Genomic DNA, 22,213 nt, shown 5'->3' with positions numbered 1-22,213 from the left:
CTCTCCAGTGTGAGTCCTCAAGTGAGACATAAGCCGAGATTTTAGGGCAAAACATTTGTCACATTCTGAACATGTGTATGGTTTCTCTCCTGTGTGGATCTTCTGGTGAACAGTAAGACCTTCCTTTTTTAAGAAGCACTTGTCACATTCAGAGCATTTAAATGGTTTCTCTCCAGTGTGAGTCCTCAAGTGAGCAATAAGCCGAGATTTTAGGGCAAAACATTTGTCACATTCTGAACATGTGTATGGTTTCTCTCCTGTGTGGACCTTCTGGTGAACAGTAAGACCTTCTCTTTTTAAGAAGCACTTGTCACATTCTGAGCATTTAAAGGGTTTCTCTCCTGTGTGAATCATCTGGTGATCAGTGAGCTGAGATTTATTGATGAAACATTTGTCACATTCTGAACACCGGTATGGTTTCTCTCCGGTGTGTCTCCTCTGATGTTCAATCAAACTTGGCTTTTGTGAGAAGCACTTATCGCATTCTGAGCACCTGTATGGTTTCTCTCCTGTGTGAATCCTCTGGTGTAGAGTAAGATATATCTTTTGTTGGAAGCAGCTGTCACATTCTGAACATTTAAATGGCTTCTCTCCTGTGTGACGTCTCTGGTGAATGGTAAGAGAAATCTTTTTTTTAAAGCACTTGTCACATTCTGAACATTTAAATGGTCTCTCTTCAGTGTGAGTGCTCTGGTGAGCAGTAAACACATGCTTTATCGTGAAGCACTTTCCACATACTAAACATTTAAATGGCTTCTCTCCAGTGTGGATCCTCTGGTGTTGAATAAGTTGTAGCTTAAGTGAGAAGCACTTGTCACATTCTGAACATTTAAATTGTTTCTCTCCTGTGTGAGTCCTCAGGTGTGTAACAACTTGTTCCTTTCTTCTGAAACACATGTCACATTCTGAGCACTCAAATATCTTCTCTCCTGTGTGACTCTTCTGGTGACTGCTAAGAATAATCTTATTTTTAAAGCACTTGTCACATTCTGAGCATTTAAATGGTCTCTCTTCAGTATGCGTGGTCTGGTGAGTAATAAGAGTACTCTTTTGTCTGAAGCACTTTCCACATACTGAACATTTAAATGGTCTCTCTCCAGTGTGAGTCCTCTGGTGAGCAGTAAGAGTTTCATTTCGTGTGAAGCACTTTCCGCATACTGAACATTTAAATGGCTTCTCTCCACTGTGTATCATCTGGTGTTGAATAAGACTTCGCTTAAACGAGAAACATTTGTCACATTCTGAACATTTAAATTGTTTCTCTCCAGTATGAGTCCTCTGGTGAGCAGTAAGATTTCCTTTACATAAGAAGCACTTGTCACATTCTGGACACTTAAATGGTTTCTCTCCAGTGTGACTCCTCTGGTGTGTAAAAAGTTTTTCCTTTCCTCTAAAACACTTCCCACATTCTGAGCACTCAAATGTCTTCCCTCCAGTGTGACTCCTCTGGTGTTGAGTGAGATGTGTCTCATGTTTTAAGCCCTTGTCAAATGGTTTCTTTTCATTATGAATCTTCTGGTGAACTGTCAGAAATGACTTTGATATAAAACTTTGCTCACACTCCGAGCATTCATGTAGCTTGTCTCCTCTGGGATTCATCATGTGCTGAAGAATACCAACTTAGCAGTAATATGTTTTTAGACTGCTTAAATCCAGAATTCAAGGATTACAGTGGATCCCTAAAAAATAGAAATCAATTATTATAGGAATTATAGAACATTGACAACAGATAAAACACCAAGCTTAGAACTTAATACATTCTGGAGTTTTATATCAGATTTGTATGTCTTTAGACAGTTTGTAGTTCAAATGATTAGCATATTATATATTGATTGACCACAGAGGCAATTTAAAATCAATAGCTGAAAACAGGTTTGTCTTTTCTGACTGGAGAATCTTTTGACTTCACTTTTTTTTAATACATTTTTATTGGAGAAAAATATATGTAGTGCAGAAAAATTAAACAGACAAGAAGCGTGACAGTGAATAGATCACAATATGTACATTAGTCCAGAAGAACTAAACGACTATGCATTTCCCAGCAGCATTATCTGATGCAGAGAAAGGGAAAGATGAAGTATGAATATAAGAAAAATAGGTGGAAGGGGGGGTGTATAATAAAAGAGGGTGGTAGGATCAATTCCAACTAGCATTAAGCAGCATCAAAATTCAGTTGGTAATAGAAAAACCATCAGTGTATATACATTTCTATATAACCGGTATGTTTTCAACAATTACATTCCTCCGTAGCATGTTTGAATTGACTCTGGGTCAGCAGGAGTCACCATGGTTAGATAGGTAGGAGTCGTCTTGTAAGCAAGCCAACAGGCCCAAGTCTTAGAAAGGTGCTCCTTTGTGATCCACTCGACTATGTTATATAGTTACATAGTATTTGGGGTTGAATAAAGACACACGTCCATCAAGTCCAACCCATATAGGTCCACGCATCATCTCATTCTTAGGAATACTTGTATCCCTGAATATTACGGTCCCTCAGGAAATGGTCCAAAAGTTTCTTGAACAATTCTACACTCTTAGCTGAAATCACTGCCGGTGGCAGTGAGTTTCAGACCCTAACCGCTCTTACTGTGAAGAACCCCCTTCGCCCCTTGTGCTGGATGGAATTTTTTCTCCACCAATTTTAGGTGGTGGCCTAAAATTGGTGGAGAAAAAATTCCAGCACAAGGGGCGAAGGGGGTTCTTCACAGTAATAGCGGTTAGGGTCTGTAAGTTCCTCTAGGTGGTAAGTTTGATCAACTCTGTCAAGTCATTCCAGTAAGGAAGGGGGAGAACTAGTTTTCTATTTGGCCAGAATGAGCGATTTGGAAGCATTTAGCAGGTGTGGTGTGATAGAGCGGGTATAGCGTCCTATGGGGTCATCCAAACCATGAAACAACACTGACCAGGGATCAAAACACATAGGAATTCCCTGAATTGTGGATATCAGGGATATCACCTCCCGCCAGCAGGGAACTATAACAGGGCATTGCCACCATATGTGAGCACCACAGCCCGTCCAGCATAGAGGAGAAACCGAGACATCCATCTGGAGCATCCTTTGAGGAGTGTAATACCATCTGCTGAGTAGCTTATAGTTGTGTTCCTGAATATGTGTGATCTTTTGACTTCCCCTAATGTAACTAACTTATATTTGCCAGCTCTGAAGAAGGGGAAATTCCCTGAAAATGCATTCAGCTGTGTTAGCTTGTTCCTGCTGGTTTTAGCAGTTTGTTTGGATTGCTTCTCTGACTGATAGGAATCTGAATGTCTTCTGAGATTTTATGTCCAATACACTTTTAATCTACCTCCTTTGTGAGTACAACCAATCTCTTTTTTATTTTTTGCTAAACAAATAAAAGGATTATTTGCCCCAGGAAAGGCGCCTGGTGTTTCTTGTCTTTTATGTTTTACACAGTGATATCTCTCATCTGTAACGGGGCAGCCTGCCTGGATCACAAGATATATTCTGTGGCTGAAGGAGGTTCCTATCTGGCGCTGGTTTGGCTTTTTGTAGAGTTAACTTATATATAACTCTGAGCCCCCAAACAGGAATAATACAACCTTTTCCCTTTAGGAGCTTAGTAAAAATAGTAAAACCCGGTTTTTACCAGGGCTCCCTGATACACTTACTGTGGTGATGCCCTAAACTAGTACGCTATTGGCAAAAGGTAGTCTGTAGTCTTAATAAGGCCTCGTTCACACCTGAACGTTTTGTAGCGCGTTCTACGCTCGACGAATGCTCTACAAAACGCTCAAACATCTAAATCCCATTGTATTCAATGGGTCTGGTTTACACCATGGCATATTTCAGCCTGTCCCTAACGCGCTACAAAATGGCCCACGCCTGAAAAGGTACATGTACTACTTTGGGCTGTTTTTGTTGCGCGTTTCCATTGGCATACAGCCAAGTAGCCCTCGGAAAAGCGCGTTTGTCGCACAATTTTTTTACCGCGAATCGCTGTAAAAAATGCGCGACAGGCGCGCATATGCAATACGCCTAGGTGTGAACCAGGCCTAACTCTGTTTTTGATGTAGAACTGACTGCCTCTCCCCTTCCCTGCCTTCTAGGTGTCTTAGGTGACCCTGGCTTAGACTCCCCTACACCATTGGCTCATAAAGGAGCGTTATTTACAGCCACTCTCCTTATTGTATACAAATGGCTATCACCCATCCCTCCTAAGGTTTCTGCTTGGATGGTGGAACTTGACAGAATTATTGACTTTGAACATATCATGTATCAATCCAGGGGCTCCATGAACAAGTTCTACTCGATATGGTCCAAATGGTTATCATTTTGTGCTACTGATGTGTTTACTTGATCTCCCTATTAGGAGGTAGCTGATTTCACTATATTCTTCTTTTCCTGTTACATTGCAGCTCCGTTTGAACATAAATATTTCTTATTGGTGCTTTTAACATATCTCTCACTTTTTACTTCTTATTTATGGTAAAATAGCCCCTGTGGTATGGGCTATATAAGTTTACTCTATTTCCCTATTTAGTTCTGTATGTTTGTTGTTCTAATTATTTTTTTTTAATTGTTTTTCCTTTAAAAAAATCTGATTTTTTGGGGAAAAAAACAGTAACTGTGTGCATGGGGCTGTATCTGTTTAAATGACTTCACTCTATGGAAGCCTTAATTATACAGAGATTTTCAGAGAAGCTAGATGGTGATTTTAAGTGATAAAAATACATGCACTAAATGAACCTCATCGCATAACTTTTGATTTTTGCAGTTCATTCTTTTTACTGGATTCTGAGTCTCTGGTACTAGGCAATGATATAGCATTGAAGTTTACTATTTTAATAGTATAATTCACACTAGTAATAATAATCAGATAGCTAAACTGAAGTTCTATTTGTGAAAATGAATAAAAGCTTTTGGCTAATTGGCTTTAATGGAGCAGAGTGTGCTTTATAAATGTATCCTCTCTCTCTATACATGTAGATATAGATATATATATAGAGAGAGAGAGAGAGAGAGAGGGGGGGGGGGAGAGGGTGGAGTTAAACTACACACAAGAGAAATCAATGTTAACCAAGTCTTAAAAGAGGTGTTTTTATATTAAATCAAGAAAAATATGACTTTTTAAAGCTTTTATCAAGCCAAAACTTTTTTTAGGTTTCATCAGACAGGAAGTGAGGAAAATCTGTAACATGGATACAGACACCAAAACAAAGCTGATTTTCCAGCATTTCCCTGCATAACTAAAAACAAAAACAAAAAAACAATGTATACTTCTATCTGATTTTTCTATTGGAGAGTGCCTTCACTTCCTATCGGATTTTAAGGTTTTCACGTGGACAATGGAAAAGGTCAGCAAGGGGAATTCTCTCTAAAAGAGCCCGGATAGCAGTAACACCCCTGTGGGAGTTCTAATCCTTTCCCACTCTATCCAAAATAGAAACAAATGTTTGCTTTTAAATACGCTTCAAATTTATTTCTGTAACTCTGAGGTTACACGACGTCCATTTTCTGTGCTGACCTGATCCGTAGGCCCCTGCACTAAAAGTGCATCCCAATGTGTCCCTATGTGTTTTATGGGCTACAGTTGTCACGCGCGCAGTCTGTTCAGGTTACGACAGAAAAATACTGCATGTCACATTTTGTACGGTCAGGAAACGGTCCGGAAACGCAAAACGCATCAAAAACGCACTGCACTGCAGCTAACATACTGACAGCCCCACTCCAGCAAAAAAAAAAAAAAACGCGGCTAAAACACGGCAAAACACATAGCACCGCGTCTGCTGATCCGCACCTGATCAGGACCTGAAACTCATGTGAACAGGCCCTTAGTCATGTGACAAGAATGTATAATACTTCCAAAATTGCAATATAAAACTTGCGGACTGAAATTTATAAAATTCCCATTAATGTCAAAGTGGGTAAACATTCTTTCCAGATTATCATTTTGGTAACTGGCATTATCTTCTGCCTGGATTTGATCTGAATACCTGAGCCATGTAAGTAGAGCACTGAGATATATTCTACTTACATCGAACATATCTCTCAATTAAATGTTCAAAGAAAAAAAGTCTAAATTATAAAGAGCACAATCGCAGAGTGCACCTACCTGGTATAATGTAGAATGTTGTCCTATAGAAGCTTCTTGTTCTCTTGACCAGCAGTTCTTGTAACTGACTGAGCCCAGCCTCACCTTATATTCATTTCACCAGCATTCACTTACATGTGCTGGATCTCCATTGGCTGAAAAGGTGAGATCTACTTCACAAAATGCATGTTTACATTGTAATTAGCCAGGACGAGTTCATTAACATTCTAATGGAGGGAGGACAATAGGAAGGAACCTTCATTGAGAATGAATGGGAGTTGTCTCTCATCATTATCATAAACAGGTGACACTATATTTGTACCATCAATGACAAAAGATACTGGAGAGTCTTTTTTAATGTGTATCTATAACTATTTTAACTTTACGGTAAAATAAGGAAGGGTTGCCACCCCTGTAAATGTATTTTTTTCTGTCTCTGTGTCTACTTTTGGGAAGAATTCTCACTAATTTCTGTCTTAGAATCAAGGTTGGAGAAATGGATGGGGCTATTAGCCTCCCATGTGATAGCAATGGAGTTATATACAAAAACAAAGTTGAAAAATAAAAACAGCCAATAAAAAAACACCAAAAAAGTTGAAAACACCCCACCCCCAGATGCATGCACATACTGTATGTACCTATTCACTTTCATTGTGTGTACCTACATACAAAACTGATGATGACACTACATGTGTTACATATCATCATAAATGCCAGTGTAAGAGCATTAATAAAGGGCTATTATTCATGGATAACACCCAACTAATGACCTATAAAGTCTTTTTTAAGAGTCACTAATGCAGGGGTAGCAAACCTCTGGCCCTCCAGCTTTGGTGAAACTACAAACCCCAAGATGCATCTCTCTTTGGGAGTCATGTCTGTGAGACTCTTGCAATGCCTCATGGGATTTGTAGTTCCACCACAGCTGGAGGGCCGGAGGTTTGCTACCCCTGCACTAATGGATCATTTTGAGCACCAAAGTTTGTTACCATGTCTTAGATTTGTAACTTTAAAAATTCATGTTTGGTTTATTTTTACTTGATGTAACCTCATCCTTTCTACTTTACCAAACATTAGGTATTATACAGTGTTTGGTTACATGAAAATTAATTGTAATGCCTTTTTTACTAAACATTTGGGTTTGATAAACAGTGACACAGATATCGTGTGACATAAAACATTTCTACTGCCACCATTTTATTCTCCAGGGTCTCTGCTTTCAGAAAATGTAAATGTTTTGAGGATTTTCACTTGTTTGAGGGTCTAAAAAGTGCATTTTATCCTGCTTGAAACGGCTCTGGTAGCGCAAAGGTCTGTGAGCTGAATTTCACATTGCTCTGTCTCTGCAAATAAATGGAGTATTGTAAAGTTGTTATATCCCTATGTATGAATGGGGAGGTTGTCCAGACACACCTGGAATGTCACAGAACATTGCAGGGTACAGGTCTGTATTCTTTAATATTTTCTAGCTGCCAGTTTGTTATCTGCGGACATATTTTAATGACAGGTCATTTTATCCATAGATATGAATGAAGACGGTCATGGGGTGTCTTTTACAGTGAGTATATCTGCAAAGATGGAGCTCAGCAGTGATCGGTTCTCTAGATGTAATTCACCAGGTACTGTGAATACGCCCTTAAAATGTACCTATAGACATTATTTACAAATTTCTAAAGCCCAACTGAATTTTTAGTTGAAGTCGGCTTATTACATTCCAGGTTCATCATAAACAAAGGCAAACAAAGTGAATTTTTATTTCTATAAAAGCTTCCAGCATGCAAGTGATATCTGTGTCAGAGCTAACATTGTGGTAACATGACTGGGAACCACTCTGATTGGTTTCTGATTATTAGGGCTTTGGATGTTGGTGACAGCTGGTATTGATACTGTACAGCTGAACACAGTTTTAGCTGTTTGCTCTCAAAGGGGGAAGATTTTTATTAATATACCTATGAAACGGTGCATCATGCTGGAGAACAATGATAAACAGATTGTTGGTGGGAAGGGGTTTAATAACATCTCATCTAGTCTACTATAGAAAGCTGACCTTGTAGTAACATACCAGGTCTGTTTATAATGTTTATGTCTTCTCCTCCTCCAGCTAAAAGTATGTGCAAATCATACCTGCAAAGAAAAGAAGACCTCTCTCTATTAATATAGATAATCTGACAGGATAATCATCATCCTTACTGAAAGACTTTTGTGGGAAAATCACTTACAGGGTAGGAATTAAGAGATCTTAGGGTAGTATGTCAGGTTGTACAAAAAGCACATTAACAGGACCTTGCCACCAATTTTTTGTCCCCACAAAAATGGTATAAAATTCATTTCAGTACAGCGTTGCATAACAGAATAAACATCAAAGTATCGCAGCGCTGAATACTGAAAAATGGCCTGGCCAGGAAGGGGGTATAAACACCGCGGTCAGCAAGTGGTTAAAATACAGAAATTCTACAATTTTATGCAACAACTGTCAGCACAATGTTATGGTGTGAACAGGGCACATAGTGTACAATTGTTTTCTACTTACACTTGTATTGACCTCACGTTGAATTATGCAGACCGGTGCAGGGAATCAACATGATGTGTATGAGCCCAATTAACTAAAAAGAAAAAAAACCTATATTCAATTCTATGTACAACAGCACATGGCAATGCACTGCTGTGTGTTGTAATGTGTTGTTGTGCGTTGCATTGTGTTGCATAAACACACAGACACGCTTGTTTTTTATGCAACACACACCAACACACTTGTATGGTGTGAACAGGACACATAGAGGACACTTGTTTTCTCAGTGTACTTGTATTGAGCCTGTGCTGATCCAGCTGATCAACACAACTCAACTCAACGCACCCGGCGTGAATGAGCCCTTTGTTTTATGGAAGCAGAGGGGGATACAAAATTGTTTGCAATGTAAACAAAAAAACAGATCATATGTTCTGCTATGCAAAAGAAAAATGTTTCATTACAAAAATACTGCTGTGCGGAGGGCTTCCTAAAAAAGCGATAATAATATAAGGCTTTCTTTGTGTTTTATATTAGGGATGCACCTTTTTTTCAGACCAAGTAAAAGTACTGATACTTGTCCAAGTACACACAGACACCATTTATTGATACTTTTTATTGTCATGTGACAGCTTTTCTAAAACAATACCGACTAATGATTTCAGGACAGTGGTGGAGCGCCAGAGCCAGGTCCCAGCTGCAACCGCTGCAACCCTGATAGTTCTCGTGAAAATGCCAAGTATCGGCACTGGTTTCTGAACATCCCTACTGATAATTTCTGTCATCTTTAAACTGTTTCTTCATATTAACTCATATTGTCATATTCCCACTGAAAGCTATAAAAATGGCAAGTATGGTTCATACAAGTTTAAAAAAAAAAGTTGTTGAGATAAGTGTCATAAAAAATGTTTATTATTTTCTTATACAGGTGTATCCATGACAATGTTTTGCCAGTGCTCTACATGTTTATATGTCAATAGAGCACAGCAGAAGTCGTTCCCTTTAATACACACCCTGTCTCTGACTGAAACTTCAAACTGATTCAAAAGTGAGAAAAGGGGGAGCAGTCACTGTTCTGATTCCATAACTTTTGTGGGTAAATGTTGGTTTGAGCAGCTGAGCAACAAGACATTACACATAAAATGGAACAAAGAGCTTGACCTGCTGGACAGACATAAAATTACAACATATATAAAAGGTGTATTTCTTTGAGTTTTTAGCTAAAGATAAAATTTAAAACACACACATAATACATACACACAATGTATAAATGCACACATATGTACAGTATGTATATATACGCACACATATACAAGCACATACATATGGCCAAACTTTACCTTGCAGTTGGCCTAAATCATTTTACACAAAAATAGTTGCACTGGAGTTAACATTATGTGTAGGGCTGGACAAATTACTGGGTGGATTATAAAATCACCTGACAATATCATATGTGAAACTAGGGGTGCACCAAAACCAAGTACCGTACTCAGTACAAGTACAAGTACAGATACAATTCCAGCTCCAAGACTAGACTAGAGAAAAATTCAAACGTTAAGAGACAGCTGTCATTTGTAAGGAGCATGCAGAGCTCCTGGGATTTATACATCTCTGTTTTATTGTACGATTTTGTTTTTATAAATATAAATAAAAGGGATGCACCGATACCATTTTTTTCAAGTACAAGTACTGATACATTTTTGTTTTTTTGTCATGCGACAGTTTTTCTAAAACAATCGACTAATGATTCCAGGACAGTGGTGGAGCGCCAGAGCCAGGTCCCAGCTGCAAACGCTGCAACCCTGATAGTTCTCATGAAAATGCCAAGTATCGGCACTGGTATCTGAACTGGTATCGGTGCATCCCTATGTGAAACCTGTACACTGCACTGGACTGGATTTTTGACTTGTTGCCTTAGTGTTGAGGTGTTCAACTCAATGGTAATTATCCAATTTTGTGACAGCAGAAATTCAGATTTTGTTTAACTTCATTTGCACAAGACTGGGAATTCAAACTGAACACATCTTCACCTTATACACCAAGCTAAGTGAAGAAACAGATTGCTAAGTCAACAGTCTCTACTCATTTAGTAAACCAACCCCAATATGTCTTCGACCGAGTCTTGTGCTTAATCTCATCAGAAAAACCTAGGGAATGGGAACGATCACAAGAATCTCACAATTTCCCCCCTTAGGCCCCATTCACACTGAGCGATTTATCGCGCGGTAATTCCCGCAATATCACGCCTATTTACCGCGCGATATCGCTCTCCAATGCATGGCAATGGGGCTCTGGCTGTCGCGTGTCGCTACAGCAGGACCCTTTTTGGAGCGGATTTTGCCACGATTCTAGCTTGCTCAATGCAAGCATTTGCATGATATCGCGCGACAAACGCGCGATTTGCGAATCGCTCAGTGTGAATGGGGCCTAAGACTCATGCAATCAGCTACTGTTTGTGGCCATTCACATGTAAACAAACGTGCTGCGATTAGCTGCGGATGATCAGATCTGGATGCAGTTGATCATAGAGGTCTCATGGAGGAATTCATGAGAATCATGCGATCGGCCCCATTCCCATATGTGAATGCGGTCTAACAGATAACAGCAGATATTTCTATAATCTGAAATGTATCACATTCAGAATATGGATAGGACTTCTCTCCTAGGGGATTGCAGTCTCAAATGAACTCTGTCTTTTGAATAAAGTACCTTTCACATTCAGAGTATCCAAACAGCTTGTATTTCATTGTGGATCTTCTGGTGTTGAATAAGATGCATCTTTCGTGCAAAGCTCTTATCACATTCTGAACATTTAAAAGGTTTCTCTCCAGTGTGAGTCCTCTGGTGTACAGTAAGCTGTGACTTCACAGTGAAACATTTGTCACATTCTGAACACCTGTATGGTTTCTCTCCAGTGTGGATCCTCTGATGATCAACAAGATTTGGCTTTTTTGAGAAGCCCTTGTCACATTCTGGGCATCTATATGGTTTCTCTCCTGTGTGGATCCTCTGGTGCTCAATAAGATTCCTCTTTTGTGCAAAGCTCTTGTCACATTCTGAACATCTAAATAGATTCTCTCCTGTGTGACTTCTCTGGTGTTCAGTAAGAAGTCCCTTTTTTGTGAAGCTCTTGTCACATTCTGTGCATTTAAATGGTTTCTCTCCCGTATGAGTACGCTGGTGACTAGTAAGACTTCCTTTTTGTGTGAAGCACATCTCACATTCTGAACATCTATATGGTTTCTCTCCAGTGTGAGTTCTCTGGTGCTCAGCACGGTTTCTCTTTTGTGAGAAGCACATGTCACATTCTGAGCATTTAAATGGTTTCTCTCCAGTGTGAATCCTCTGGTGAGTAGCAAGACCTCCCTGTTGTGTGAAACCTTTTCCACATTCTGGACATCTGAATGGCTTCTCTCCAGTGTGAGTCCTCTGGTGTTCAGTAAGAGTAATCTTTTCTTTGAAGCACATGTCACATTCTGAGCACTTAAATGGTTTCTCTCCAGTGTGGATCTTCTGGTGTCTAATGAGATTCTCCTTGTTTGTGAAACACTTTTCACATCTAGAGCACTTATATGGCTTATCTCCTGTGTGACCCCCCTGGTGTTGAGTAAGATGTGTCTTGTCAAGTGGATCCTCTTCATTATGAATCTTCTGGTGAACTGTTTGAAGTGACTTTGAAATGAAACTTAGCTCACACTCTGAGCACTCATATAGCTCATCTCCCCTGGGATCCATCATGTGCTAAAGAACGTCAACTTAGCAGTAGTATATTTTCAGGCTGCTTAAATCCAACATTTAGGAAATACAGTGGAACCCTGAAAAAAAACATAGAAATGCATTATCTGATTAGAGAATGTTGAGAACAGATAAACTTCAGAATTTGATTTTGCAATATTCCCAGAATACAAACAGATATTTCACTGGTAATCAAACTGAATAGGTCTATTTGTGAAGTATTATTAGATCTTGTAGAGCATTAGCTTTTGCTATCGCTGACATATGTCATAGCAAAGGGCTCCTGCAAACTTGTGGGCATCAGCGGGCCCTTGTAAGCAGACTCAGGGTCTGTGTAGCTTTATACTGAAGTGATTTGGGTGGCTGTAAAGCCACCCAATCAATTCTAACAGCCGATGCACATGTCATCCCCCACCCTACACCCCACTGCCTGCTTGTTCTAGGCTCCGCTGCCCCTCATGTGGGCCTGGAGCCAGCATTGCAGTTGTCAGTGGGTAGAGGGGAGAAATATCAGTCAACATATATTTGCTGATCTTCGGCTGAATGAAGTCGGAAGCAGTGCTTATTTCATCATTTTTTATGCTTGATCAGCTTAATGGGCTGCAAAGTTGTCTAATAGACCCCTAATGTCTCCTAAAGGAGCCCTGCCACCACAAAAGTTCTATTACTTAGGGGGCTTGTGATCAGGAAGAAAAAACTCAATAAAAGAAAAAATGCTTACAAAAATAAAAAAAACTTAAATATAGAAACACCCACCAAAAATGTGACAGTCCCTCACCCCCATTTGCATATTAATGCAAACACACATTGGGTGTGCTTACCTATGAAACCAATTATTGTACCACACGTTAGGTATTTCCGCACACACCAGAGATTGGGAAATCAGTGAACTCATACCACCAATTGCTGACTACCTGATCCTCTCCCTGCAGAGACCGGCAGTTCCGCAGGGATTCCCCCTCTCCTCTCCGGACGACGGAGGGTGCGGACAGATCCAGCTGTCGATTAGCCAGTGGGGTGGATCTCGACAGTATTGTTGGGATTCATCCAGGCTGTGGCATGGCTCTGTGTTGTCAGCATATAGATGTAAATGGCCCGCTATATGCTGAGTTTTGGGTCACCGGAGGATATTAGTATACGTCCTCCTGTGACCCTGAAGAGAACTATGGCCAGAAAAGGTTAGGCCATAGTTCTTCTATTAAAGCTGGCCTGTACAGATCTGTGCTGCGCACATGGCCGTATGAGGCCACTCCCAGGAAGGACAGGTGCTGCGTGTGATTATAGGCAGCAACCTGCTCTTCTCTATGGAACCAAGGGCCCATATACCACCCTACGCTCACCCAAACTGCACATCTGTATGGAAAAATATAATTCTGGAGGAGGGTTTGAGTCATTCTCTCACAGTGCAATACAATGCTAACAGGATGTCCAACATTTCCCCGCTTTAGTAAAAGAATATTTCTGTCTGTGTTGCTGCTGTAGAGTTCTGTCACTTCCTTTCTGGTAAAGAGGATTCCACCTGGACAAGTGGAAAGGCGAGTAAGGGGAAACCTCTCTAACAGAGCCCTGGATAGCAGCAAAATCCCAACAGGAGTTCTGAACTTTCCCCACTGGAAAAAAAAATGAAACTGAAAACAAAAAACACAAATGTTTGGCTATACAGTTATATAGTTCACATAGAAGTCTCACCTCTCCAATTCTCTGGCTGGATCCATGTCATGAAGATCCTACAGGTGCAGGGCAAACGGTGTGTTTTCACATTCAGGGTACCCCTTTAATTCACAAGGGGAGGGCACGCAGATGCCCTCCCCTTGTGAATATGTAAGGAGTACTTCTACCCCTACCCATTCACTAAAGGGTTAAATTAAATTTAAATAAAAAGTCCAGACTTTTATTAAAAAAAACCTTTATTTGAAATAAAAAACACAACAAAGGATTTTGACAATTCCTTTATTGTTAAAAAAATTTTTGATCCACTGACGTAATCCAGGGTCAATCACGACGGCCAACGTTGTCAACGGCGACGATGACGACTCGACAAAATTCAAAAATAAAACAAGAAAAAATAAATAGAAATAATAATTTTTTTAAAAACAACGCCCACCGACCCGTCTGCTCGCAACAAACTCCCGCTGCAGAATGGCATTTTGACAGATGCCAGCAAAATATAAACAATTGGGTGGAGCTAGTGGTGAAACTGTTTATATTTGTACGTCACCAAACAGTTGAGCCATGATTGAGCAAAATCATCATTACTTTGCCCAATCATGGCTCTTCAGTGCTCTGTGCCGTGATTGGGCAAAGTCTTGCCCTGACCTGTGGTCCGAGCACCCCACAAGGCAATGATCACCGCACAGTGAAAGGCACTGTGCGGTGATCATTGCCTTGTGGGGTGCTCGATGGACATACAGCCCGCTGAACGCCCTGATAGCTCGTGTGTTCACCGAACACATGAACTAGCGATGTTTGAGTCAAACTCTTGGACGACTTGAACATCGAGCCTATCACGTGCTGGGTTCCCAGTGGCTTAAAAGGTGAGATCTACTACACAAAATGCATGGTTTACATGGTAACTGGGCAGTTTCAGCTGCTCTTTGGTTCAGTTCTAAATCCCCATCACAGCCAGGACAAGTCCACTACCATTCTAATATTTGGAGGAAGGACAATAGGAGGGAACCTTCATTGAACATGAATGAACAGGTGACACTATCATTGTATCATCAATGACAAAAGATACTGAAGAGAGTCTTTATTAAAATGTTTCTGTAATTAATTTATTTTCTTAGATTTGAGTAATGCAAGGAAGGGTTACAACCCCTTTTTTTTTGTAGTAACTGTAACGACGAGAAGATTTCATGACCATTGAATCTGATAAAATCGATATCTACGATATAAAGCCTCTTCCTCCTGAAAGAACAGTCTACATGTGGCTTTGTGTTATGGCACATAAGATCATAAAACAATAAAAGGGCTCCTGGAGCAGTGACATTGATTGATGAATATATGCCAGAGGGTTGAAACAGTCAGGTCTTCTGCTGATTTTTACTGCCCATGCCTGTTTGTATTGCATCATCCTTGGTGGGGGCACGGTCATTACGGTCAAAGTGTGAGATCTAACTTTTTTCTTTACAGTTACCTTTTGCACAGACTTCTAACAGATAATTTTTTGTATTGGGGAGGGGCCCAGAACATTTAGAGGACCATTTTTTGTAATGCAAGGTCTGTTTTAAGCCTATACACCTGCAATGGCAGATTTATTATTGAGAAGTGCAACTTAGTAAAGACACCATGGTACGATTTACATCCAATGTTAAAAATTAAGTAAACATCTTTTTACAATTTGTCTAACCCCTCTTTATTAATAATGGTAATTAGAAAGTATAAGCAACATCCTTGCTGAAAGACTGTTATGTGAAAATCATTTAACCCTTTCAGTGCCATGGTGTTTTTTTTGCACACGTTATAATCCACATTTTAGGCCTGAAAAGTACGTAAAAGCCCCCAAGAGCTTTATATTTCCTGAAAGCAGAGACCCTGTAGAATAAAATGGTGGCAGTTGCAAATTTTCATATTGCATGATATCATCACATTACTCTTTTATCAAATCCCCAATTTCAGTAAAAATTACAGTTAATTTTAATGCCCAAAAAACACAATACCTTTTATCTTTGTAAAATATAAAATATGAGCCTACAACAAGCAAATAGATACCCAACATGCTAATCTTAAAAATTATGTTCAGCGACAAAGTACAATACCCCAAATTGCATCAGCTTATAGTTAACCGAGAATAATGGACCTAGATTCATTGTTCTCACTCTGGTGCACTTGGCAATACCTAATGTGTTTTCATACGTAGGTGCACCCAACACGTGTTTACATTACTATACGTATGTTTGTGGGGGTGGGGGACTTTACTTTTTTCTATTTTTACATTTATTTAATTTTACTTTTTTTTAAACTTTATTACATAGGGGGATTATAAGCCCCCTGTGTGATAGCAAGTAAGGTTGTGACAGGTACTCCTTAAGGTGACATAAGGGGTTTATTAGACCTTTGGTGTCACCTTTCCACTGCAAAGAAGCTGATCAAGTACAGATCACGCTTGAGTAGCTTCTCTCACGACTTCTCTGACGAAGGAATGACATCTGAGGATCTGGAAGTGATGCAATCAGCATCGCTTCTGGCCCCATTATGTGGGGAGGAGATTAATAAATGGATGTTTGTCCGTGTCTCCCCCTCTACCTACCGACACTGAACTGAAGGACAGCTGAGGGACTGGAAGTGATGCAATCAGCGTCACTTCCATCCCCATTCATCACGGAGGAGTCTGGCAAACAAATGTTCAACGGGCTCCCTTACCCTCAACCTGCCAACACCTATAATGCCAGTTCCAGGCCCAAAGGAGAGGCAGCAGAGCCAGGGAAGCATGGTGGGGGGTGGCGGGCAGGGTCATGTTTCACCCATGGAAGAGATCTGGCGGCAGCTCAGCCACCAGAATCGCTTCCAGTGTAAAACCAACCATCGGCAGGTGCTCGGTAGTGATGGGCTTGGAAGCTGTCAGCGTGCAAGGCCAATCACAGGCACTGAGACATGTTCCCGGTCCGCAGCTGCAGAGATCGGGAAATGTCTCAGTGCCTGTGATTGGCCCTGCGTGCTGATAGCTTCCTGGCGGGCTCTGCACGAGGCGCTTGCGAACACGCCCGAGCCCATCACTAGTGCTCGGCTCTGCTTCCCTCTAGAGAGGCCTGAGCCAGTAACATTCACTATCCTTCCTCTATAGGTGCAAACATACACAGCGTATTATCATAATAAAACTTATGAGAGGTCATTTTTTTTGCACAGAAAAAAATATGATCAGTTCGTTTTATTTTTAAATTTACATTGCAAACAATTTTGTACCAACCTTTCGCATCTATAAAAGGAAGGACTCGTTCACACCGGGTGTGTTGAGTTGATCAGCTGGATCAACACAGGTTCAATACAAGTACATTGAGAAAACAATTGTGTCCTGTTCACACCATACAAGTGTGTTGGTGTGTGTTACCTAAAAAAAAAGAAATCAGCATGTCTGTGTGTTTATGCACCACAATGCAGCGCACAACACATTATAACACACAGCGGTGCATTGCAACACACAACTGTACATAGAATGGAATAAAGTTAATTTGGCTCATATACACCACATCCGATAGGCTGCGCTGGTCTGCATAGATCAAGGCATCCTCAGCGCAAGCGTAGATAGAAAACAATTGTACGCTCTGTGCCCTGCTCACACCCTAACAATTGTAGCATTGTAGTACGATTGTGTAATTGGAGCATTTCAGCATATTGCACTGTGCACCCCACCACCCATCCTGCAATGCTGTGCAGAGAGTTAAATGGAGCGTCATTTTGTGTCACTTCAATAAAGTTTTTTTTTTTTTATGTAATCAGTGTGATACATTATAAACAACTCAGCCACACAGGTGTAGAAGTATGTTACTGTGCCGGCTGTGTGAATGTAACTTCAATTAGACAATGTAATCACTGCCATGTATTGTTCTATCTCCTCACAGCACAGTAATAATAATCATAATACTAGATATATGTAATACAATACTAATATATTACACAATAATAGTATATAATATATATAACAATACAATATTTTATACAATAATAGAAATCAATAACAGTATATAATAATAATCCTGTGTCAGAAATGGGTCAGTGCGGTGTAAGTAGTGACAAGCTGAAGAATGGGGATTACCTCCATGTGATGTGATGGAAGGATCTCCTCTAGTGCTGCAGGAAGTGGACAGGCTGAGGCCGCTCAGGGAGATTGGACGTTTCTGTGTAATAATCCGTGATAATGCAGGTTTTTCTTTCCTCCGCACATCACAGAGATATTTGATCACCACCAGAAAAGTTTCAGCCTGTTTGAGTGGCTCATTGATGACGGTGATAGGCAGCAGTAAAGTATCACCATGATATGCTGAGAAAAGGTCAGAAAATAGAGCAGGGAAAGATTTCAAGGTTGCACACAGACATCCATGGGAGGAAACCTAGGATCCTGATAGACTGGTCATAGGATATGCGGGGAGAGGGAAGAAGAGGAGGGAGGGGGAGCTGATTGTGAGTGAGAACAGAACACAGAGGACAAAGCACGTGGAATTTGTACAACATGGGGGAGGGGAGAACACAGAGAGCAGAGAATACTGTGACAGAGAAGAGTTCTCTATATGTACAGTGCAGGGAGCAGAGGAAGAGCCATTGAACTTGATGGACCTGTGTCTTTATTCAACCTCAACAACTAAGTAACTTTGTATCCAAAACTCAGAAACTATTCATATTGCAAATGGAAATGAACGGATCAATGAATGAATGTATCCGGTGGTCTGTCCTCCGTGTGCTGCGTTCTCATGGACAGTATTAAGCTACATTCACACCGGCCCACGCACTAAAAAGCATGAACACCCGTGTGGAGAGTTGTTACAATGTATCACACTGTTTACAATTTAAAAAAAAACTTGATTCAAATATCACAAAATTACACTTCATTTAACTCTATGCGTTGTGCAAAAATGCTGCAATTTTACATAGAGGGGCAACTTAGAGAAGAGCTCATTAACCTACCAGCATGGCTTTGGAAACCAGAGTACCCGGAGGATACCCATGCAAGTACAGAGAGAACATGCAAACTCCTTGCAGATAGTGACCTGTCTGGGATTCAAACCAGGGACCCCCAGTGTTGCAAGGCAGAAGTGCTAACCACTACACCACTGTTCTGCCCACACTTCCCCACCCAGCATTAATGTAGGATGGAAGAGTATTGTCTTCAATGTAAGGAGGCACTCCAACAAGAACAATGGAAGAGTATTGCCTTCTGTCCTTCCCTGCAGCCTGCCCTGCCTCTCAACTCTTCCCAGCCCTACCACCCAGCTCCCCCAGGTACCACCTCCCAGCATCTTCCAGCCCCACTGCCTAGATCAGTGGTGGCGAACCTTGGCACTCCAGCTGTGCCAAAACTATAAATCCCAACATGCATCTGCCTCTGGGAGTTATGTCTGTGGCTGTCAGAGCCTTGAAATGCCTCATGGGACTTGTAGTTCCAAAACAGCTGGAGTGCCAAGGTTCGCCACCATTGGCCTAGATCCTCCAGGCACCACCTCCCATCTCCTCCCAGCCCTACCGCCCAGCTCCTACAGGCACCACCTCCCAACTCCACCCAGCCCTACCGCCCAGCTGTTACAGGCACCACTTACCAACTCCTCCCAGCCCCACTGCCCAGCTCCTCCAGCCACTGCCTCCTGGCTCCTCCCGGAACCACCTCCTGTCTTCTCTCAGCCCCACCACCCAGCTCCTACAGGCACCACCTCCCAACTCCTCCCAGCCCCACTGCCCAGCTCCTCCAGCCACTGCCTCCTGGCTCCTCCCGGCTCCACCTCCTGTCTTCTCCCAGCTCCATTGCCCAGCTCCTCCCAGCACCACCTCACGGCTCTTCCCAGGTCCATAAAAATGTTGCAGCATTGTAAAGGGGCACTCTAAGGACCTGTTCACACCAATACAGTGCCAAGCCTGTGCGATTAATGCATACTACCGTGCTTTACAGTGCAGCAGGTGCATTGCCATTAATTTGTATGGCACCTCAAATGCACCCCCAGCTGTAATGCATTTAACTGCAATGCATGGTACGGTGCGTTGCACTGCAGTTGAAAGAGTAGTGCATGTACTACTTTTTCAAATGTATTGTGGCCAAGAGCTGCGTTTTGGGGGTCATTCAAATGAATGTCAATGTGACACACCTGCCGGTAGGTGCACTGCACATCGCATACGTTAATTGCATGCACCTGTGTCATGAATGAATTTCATTGGTGTGAGGGGCACTTTAGGGGACAACCAGTGTAAAGGGCACTCTGATGGGGACAACCTATTGGTTGTCACCATCGGAGTTCCCCCTTAGATTAGTTCCTCCCCGTCAGAGTTCTCCCTTACATTAATTACAAATGTAAGGGGGCACTTCGATAGGAACAACCAATGTAAGGGGGGCACTCCGATGGGGACAACCAATGTAAGGGGGCACTCCGATGGGGACACTCTATGTAAGGGGGCACTCCAATGGTGACAACCAATGTAAGGGGGCACTCCGACGAGGACAACTAATGTAAGGGGGCACTCCAGTGGGGACAACCAATGTAAAGGGCACTCTGATGGGGACAACCAATGTAAGGGACACTCTGACGAGGACAATCAATGTAAGGGGCACTCTGATGGGGACAATCAATGTAAGGGGGCACTTAGATAGGGACAACCAATGTAAGAGGCACTGTGATAAGGAAAAACAAATGTAAGGGGCACTCCAACGAGGACAATCAATGTAAGGGGGCACTCTGATGGGGACAACCAATAGAAGGGGACACTCTGATGGAGAAAAGTAATGTAAGGGGGCACTCTCCTAGGGAGACCTAATGTAAGGGAGAACTTTGATGGAGAGAACTGATGTAAAGGGCACTCTGATGTAAGGTGCACTCTGATGGGGACACCTGATGTAAAGGGCACTCTGATGGGGACACCTGATGTAAGGGACACTCTGATGGGGACACCTGATGTAAGGGGCACTTTGATGGGGACACCTGATGTAAGGGGCACTCTGATGGGGACACCTGATGTAAGGGACACTCTGATGGGGACACCTGATGTAAGGGGCACTCTGATGGGGGCACCTGATGTAAGGGGCACTCTGATGGAGACACCTGATGTAAAGGCACTCTGATGGGGATACCTGATGTAAGGGGCACTCTGATGGATGCTGTACTTTTCTCTTTCCTGCATCAAAGGACACAGCTGAGATCTTGATCTCTGTACCAAAGTGTTATACTGCCACTTGCAGGAAAAGGACGCTAGGCACAAAAAAGAAGCTCTGTGGGAGGCTCCTGCTGGTGGCCACACCCCCATCCAAGGCAGCTCAGTTTCAAGGAATAAGGACCTATCTCCCTGCTAGGGATCTGTGTTCCTATTTTTTATCCCTGATAGGCTATTTTTTAAAAACTTTGATCTTCAATCAATCATCATCTCTGGTGATCCCCTGGTGCCGGGTAAGATTTTTCTACCTGAGTGTTATTACTGACCATGTCCATCCCGTTATAACTACAGAGTACCCATCTTCTGATGGCTATTTCCAACAGAATAACATGCCCTAAAATTCTCTAAAAATATTTTTTTGAACATGATAATGAGTTCACTGTACTCAGATGGCCCCTACTAGGGATGCACTGATACAATTTTTTCAGTATCGTTTTTTCTTTAATGATATTCGCCAATAGCGGAGGTCCTATTAAGGAAGCCGGGTGGCGTGTAATGACTCTGCTTCTAACAATCTAGGGGGACGACTTCTAGGACTTGTAGTTCTTAGGGGTCAAGTTCAGTGTGCAGTGGCATCACAAGGGGGGTCTGGCCCCTCACCGGGTGACACTATCAGAGGGGGTAACACCAAAATGACTGACAGTCACTCTCTCTGAAAAGTCAGTTACTCAATCATGGACCGAGAGCCCGGCATCTGCACAAAAGAAGAAGGGACCTCGGGGAATACCTTATCCCCCGGATGAACGCCCCCTCTTCTCTTTGTCAACGCCCATCACAAAGATGGCCGCTGTCAGTTAAGTGCACGTAAAAACATCACTATGTGCATGCATAATGTCGTGTCACTGAGTGATGCCTTTGGCTGTGTGGCAGGTCTTGTTATTGCCATAGCAGTGTCATTTTATTAGTACTATTTGTGTTGTCTTTTTTTTATAATAGGCTGTCAGAGGAGGATGCTGGCACATCACAGTCTGCTATATTGATGAGTTGTTAGCACTGTGGTCCTGTTACATGGGCTATAGCAGTGTACCACTCCTGAGACCCTCCACCCAAGATATCAGGCCGGCACCCCGCAGCT

At 41.8% G+C, this 22,213-nt stretch overlaps 1 pseudogene; it reads right to left on the bottom strand.

The window, feature by feature from the left end:
- LOC108801276 overlaps nucleotides 1–22,213 on the bottom strand; it is a 41,688-nt pseudogene continuing 19,475 nt past the window's right edge.

Source organism: Nanorana parkeri, unplaced genomic scaffold (genome assembly GCF_000935625.1).
Source record: "Nanorana parkeri isolate BGI_ZX_2015 unplaced genomic scaffold, ASM93562v1 scaffold2276, whole genome shotgun sequence".
Taxonomy (NCBI): Eukaryota; Metazoa; Chordata; class Amphibia; order Anura; family Dicroglossidae; genus Nanorana; species Nanorana parkeri.
The sequence above is the reverse complement of the archived record's forward strand: the minus strand, read 5'-3'. Positions and strand labels throughout refer to the sequence as shown.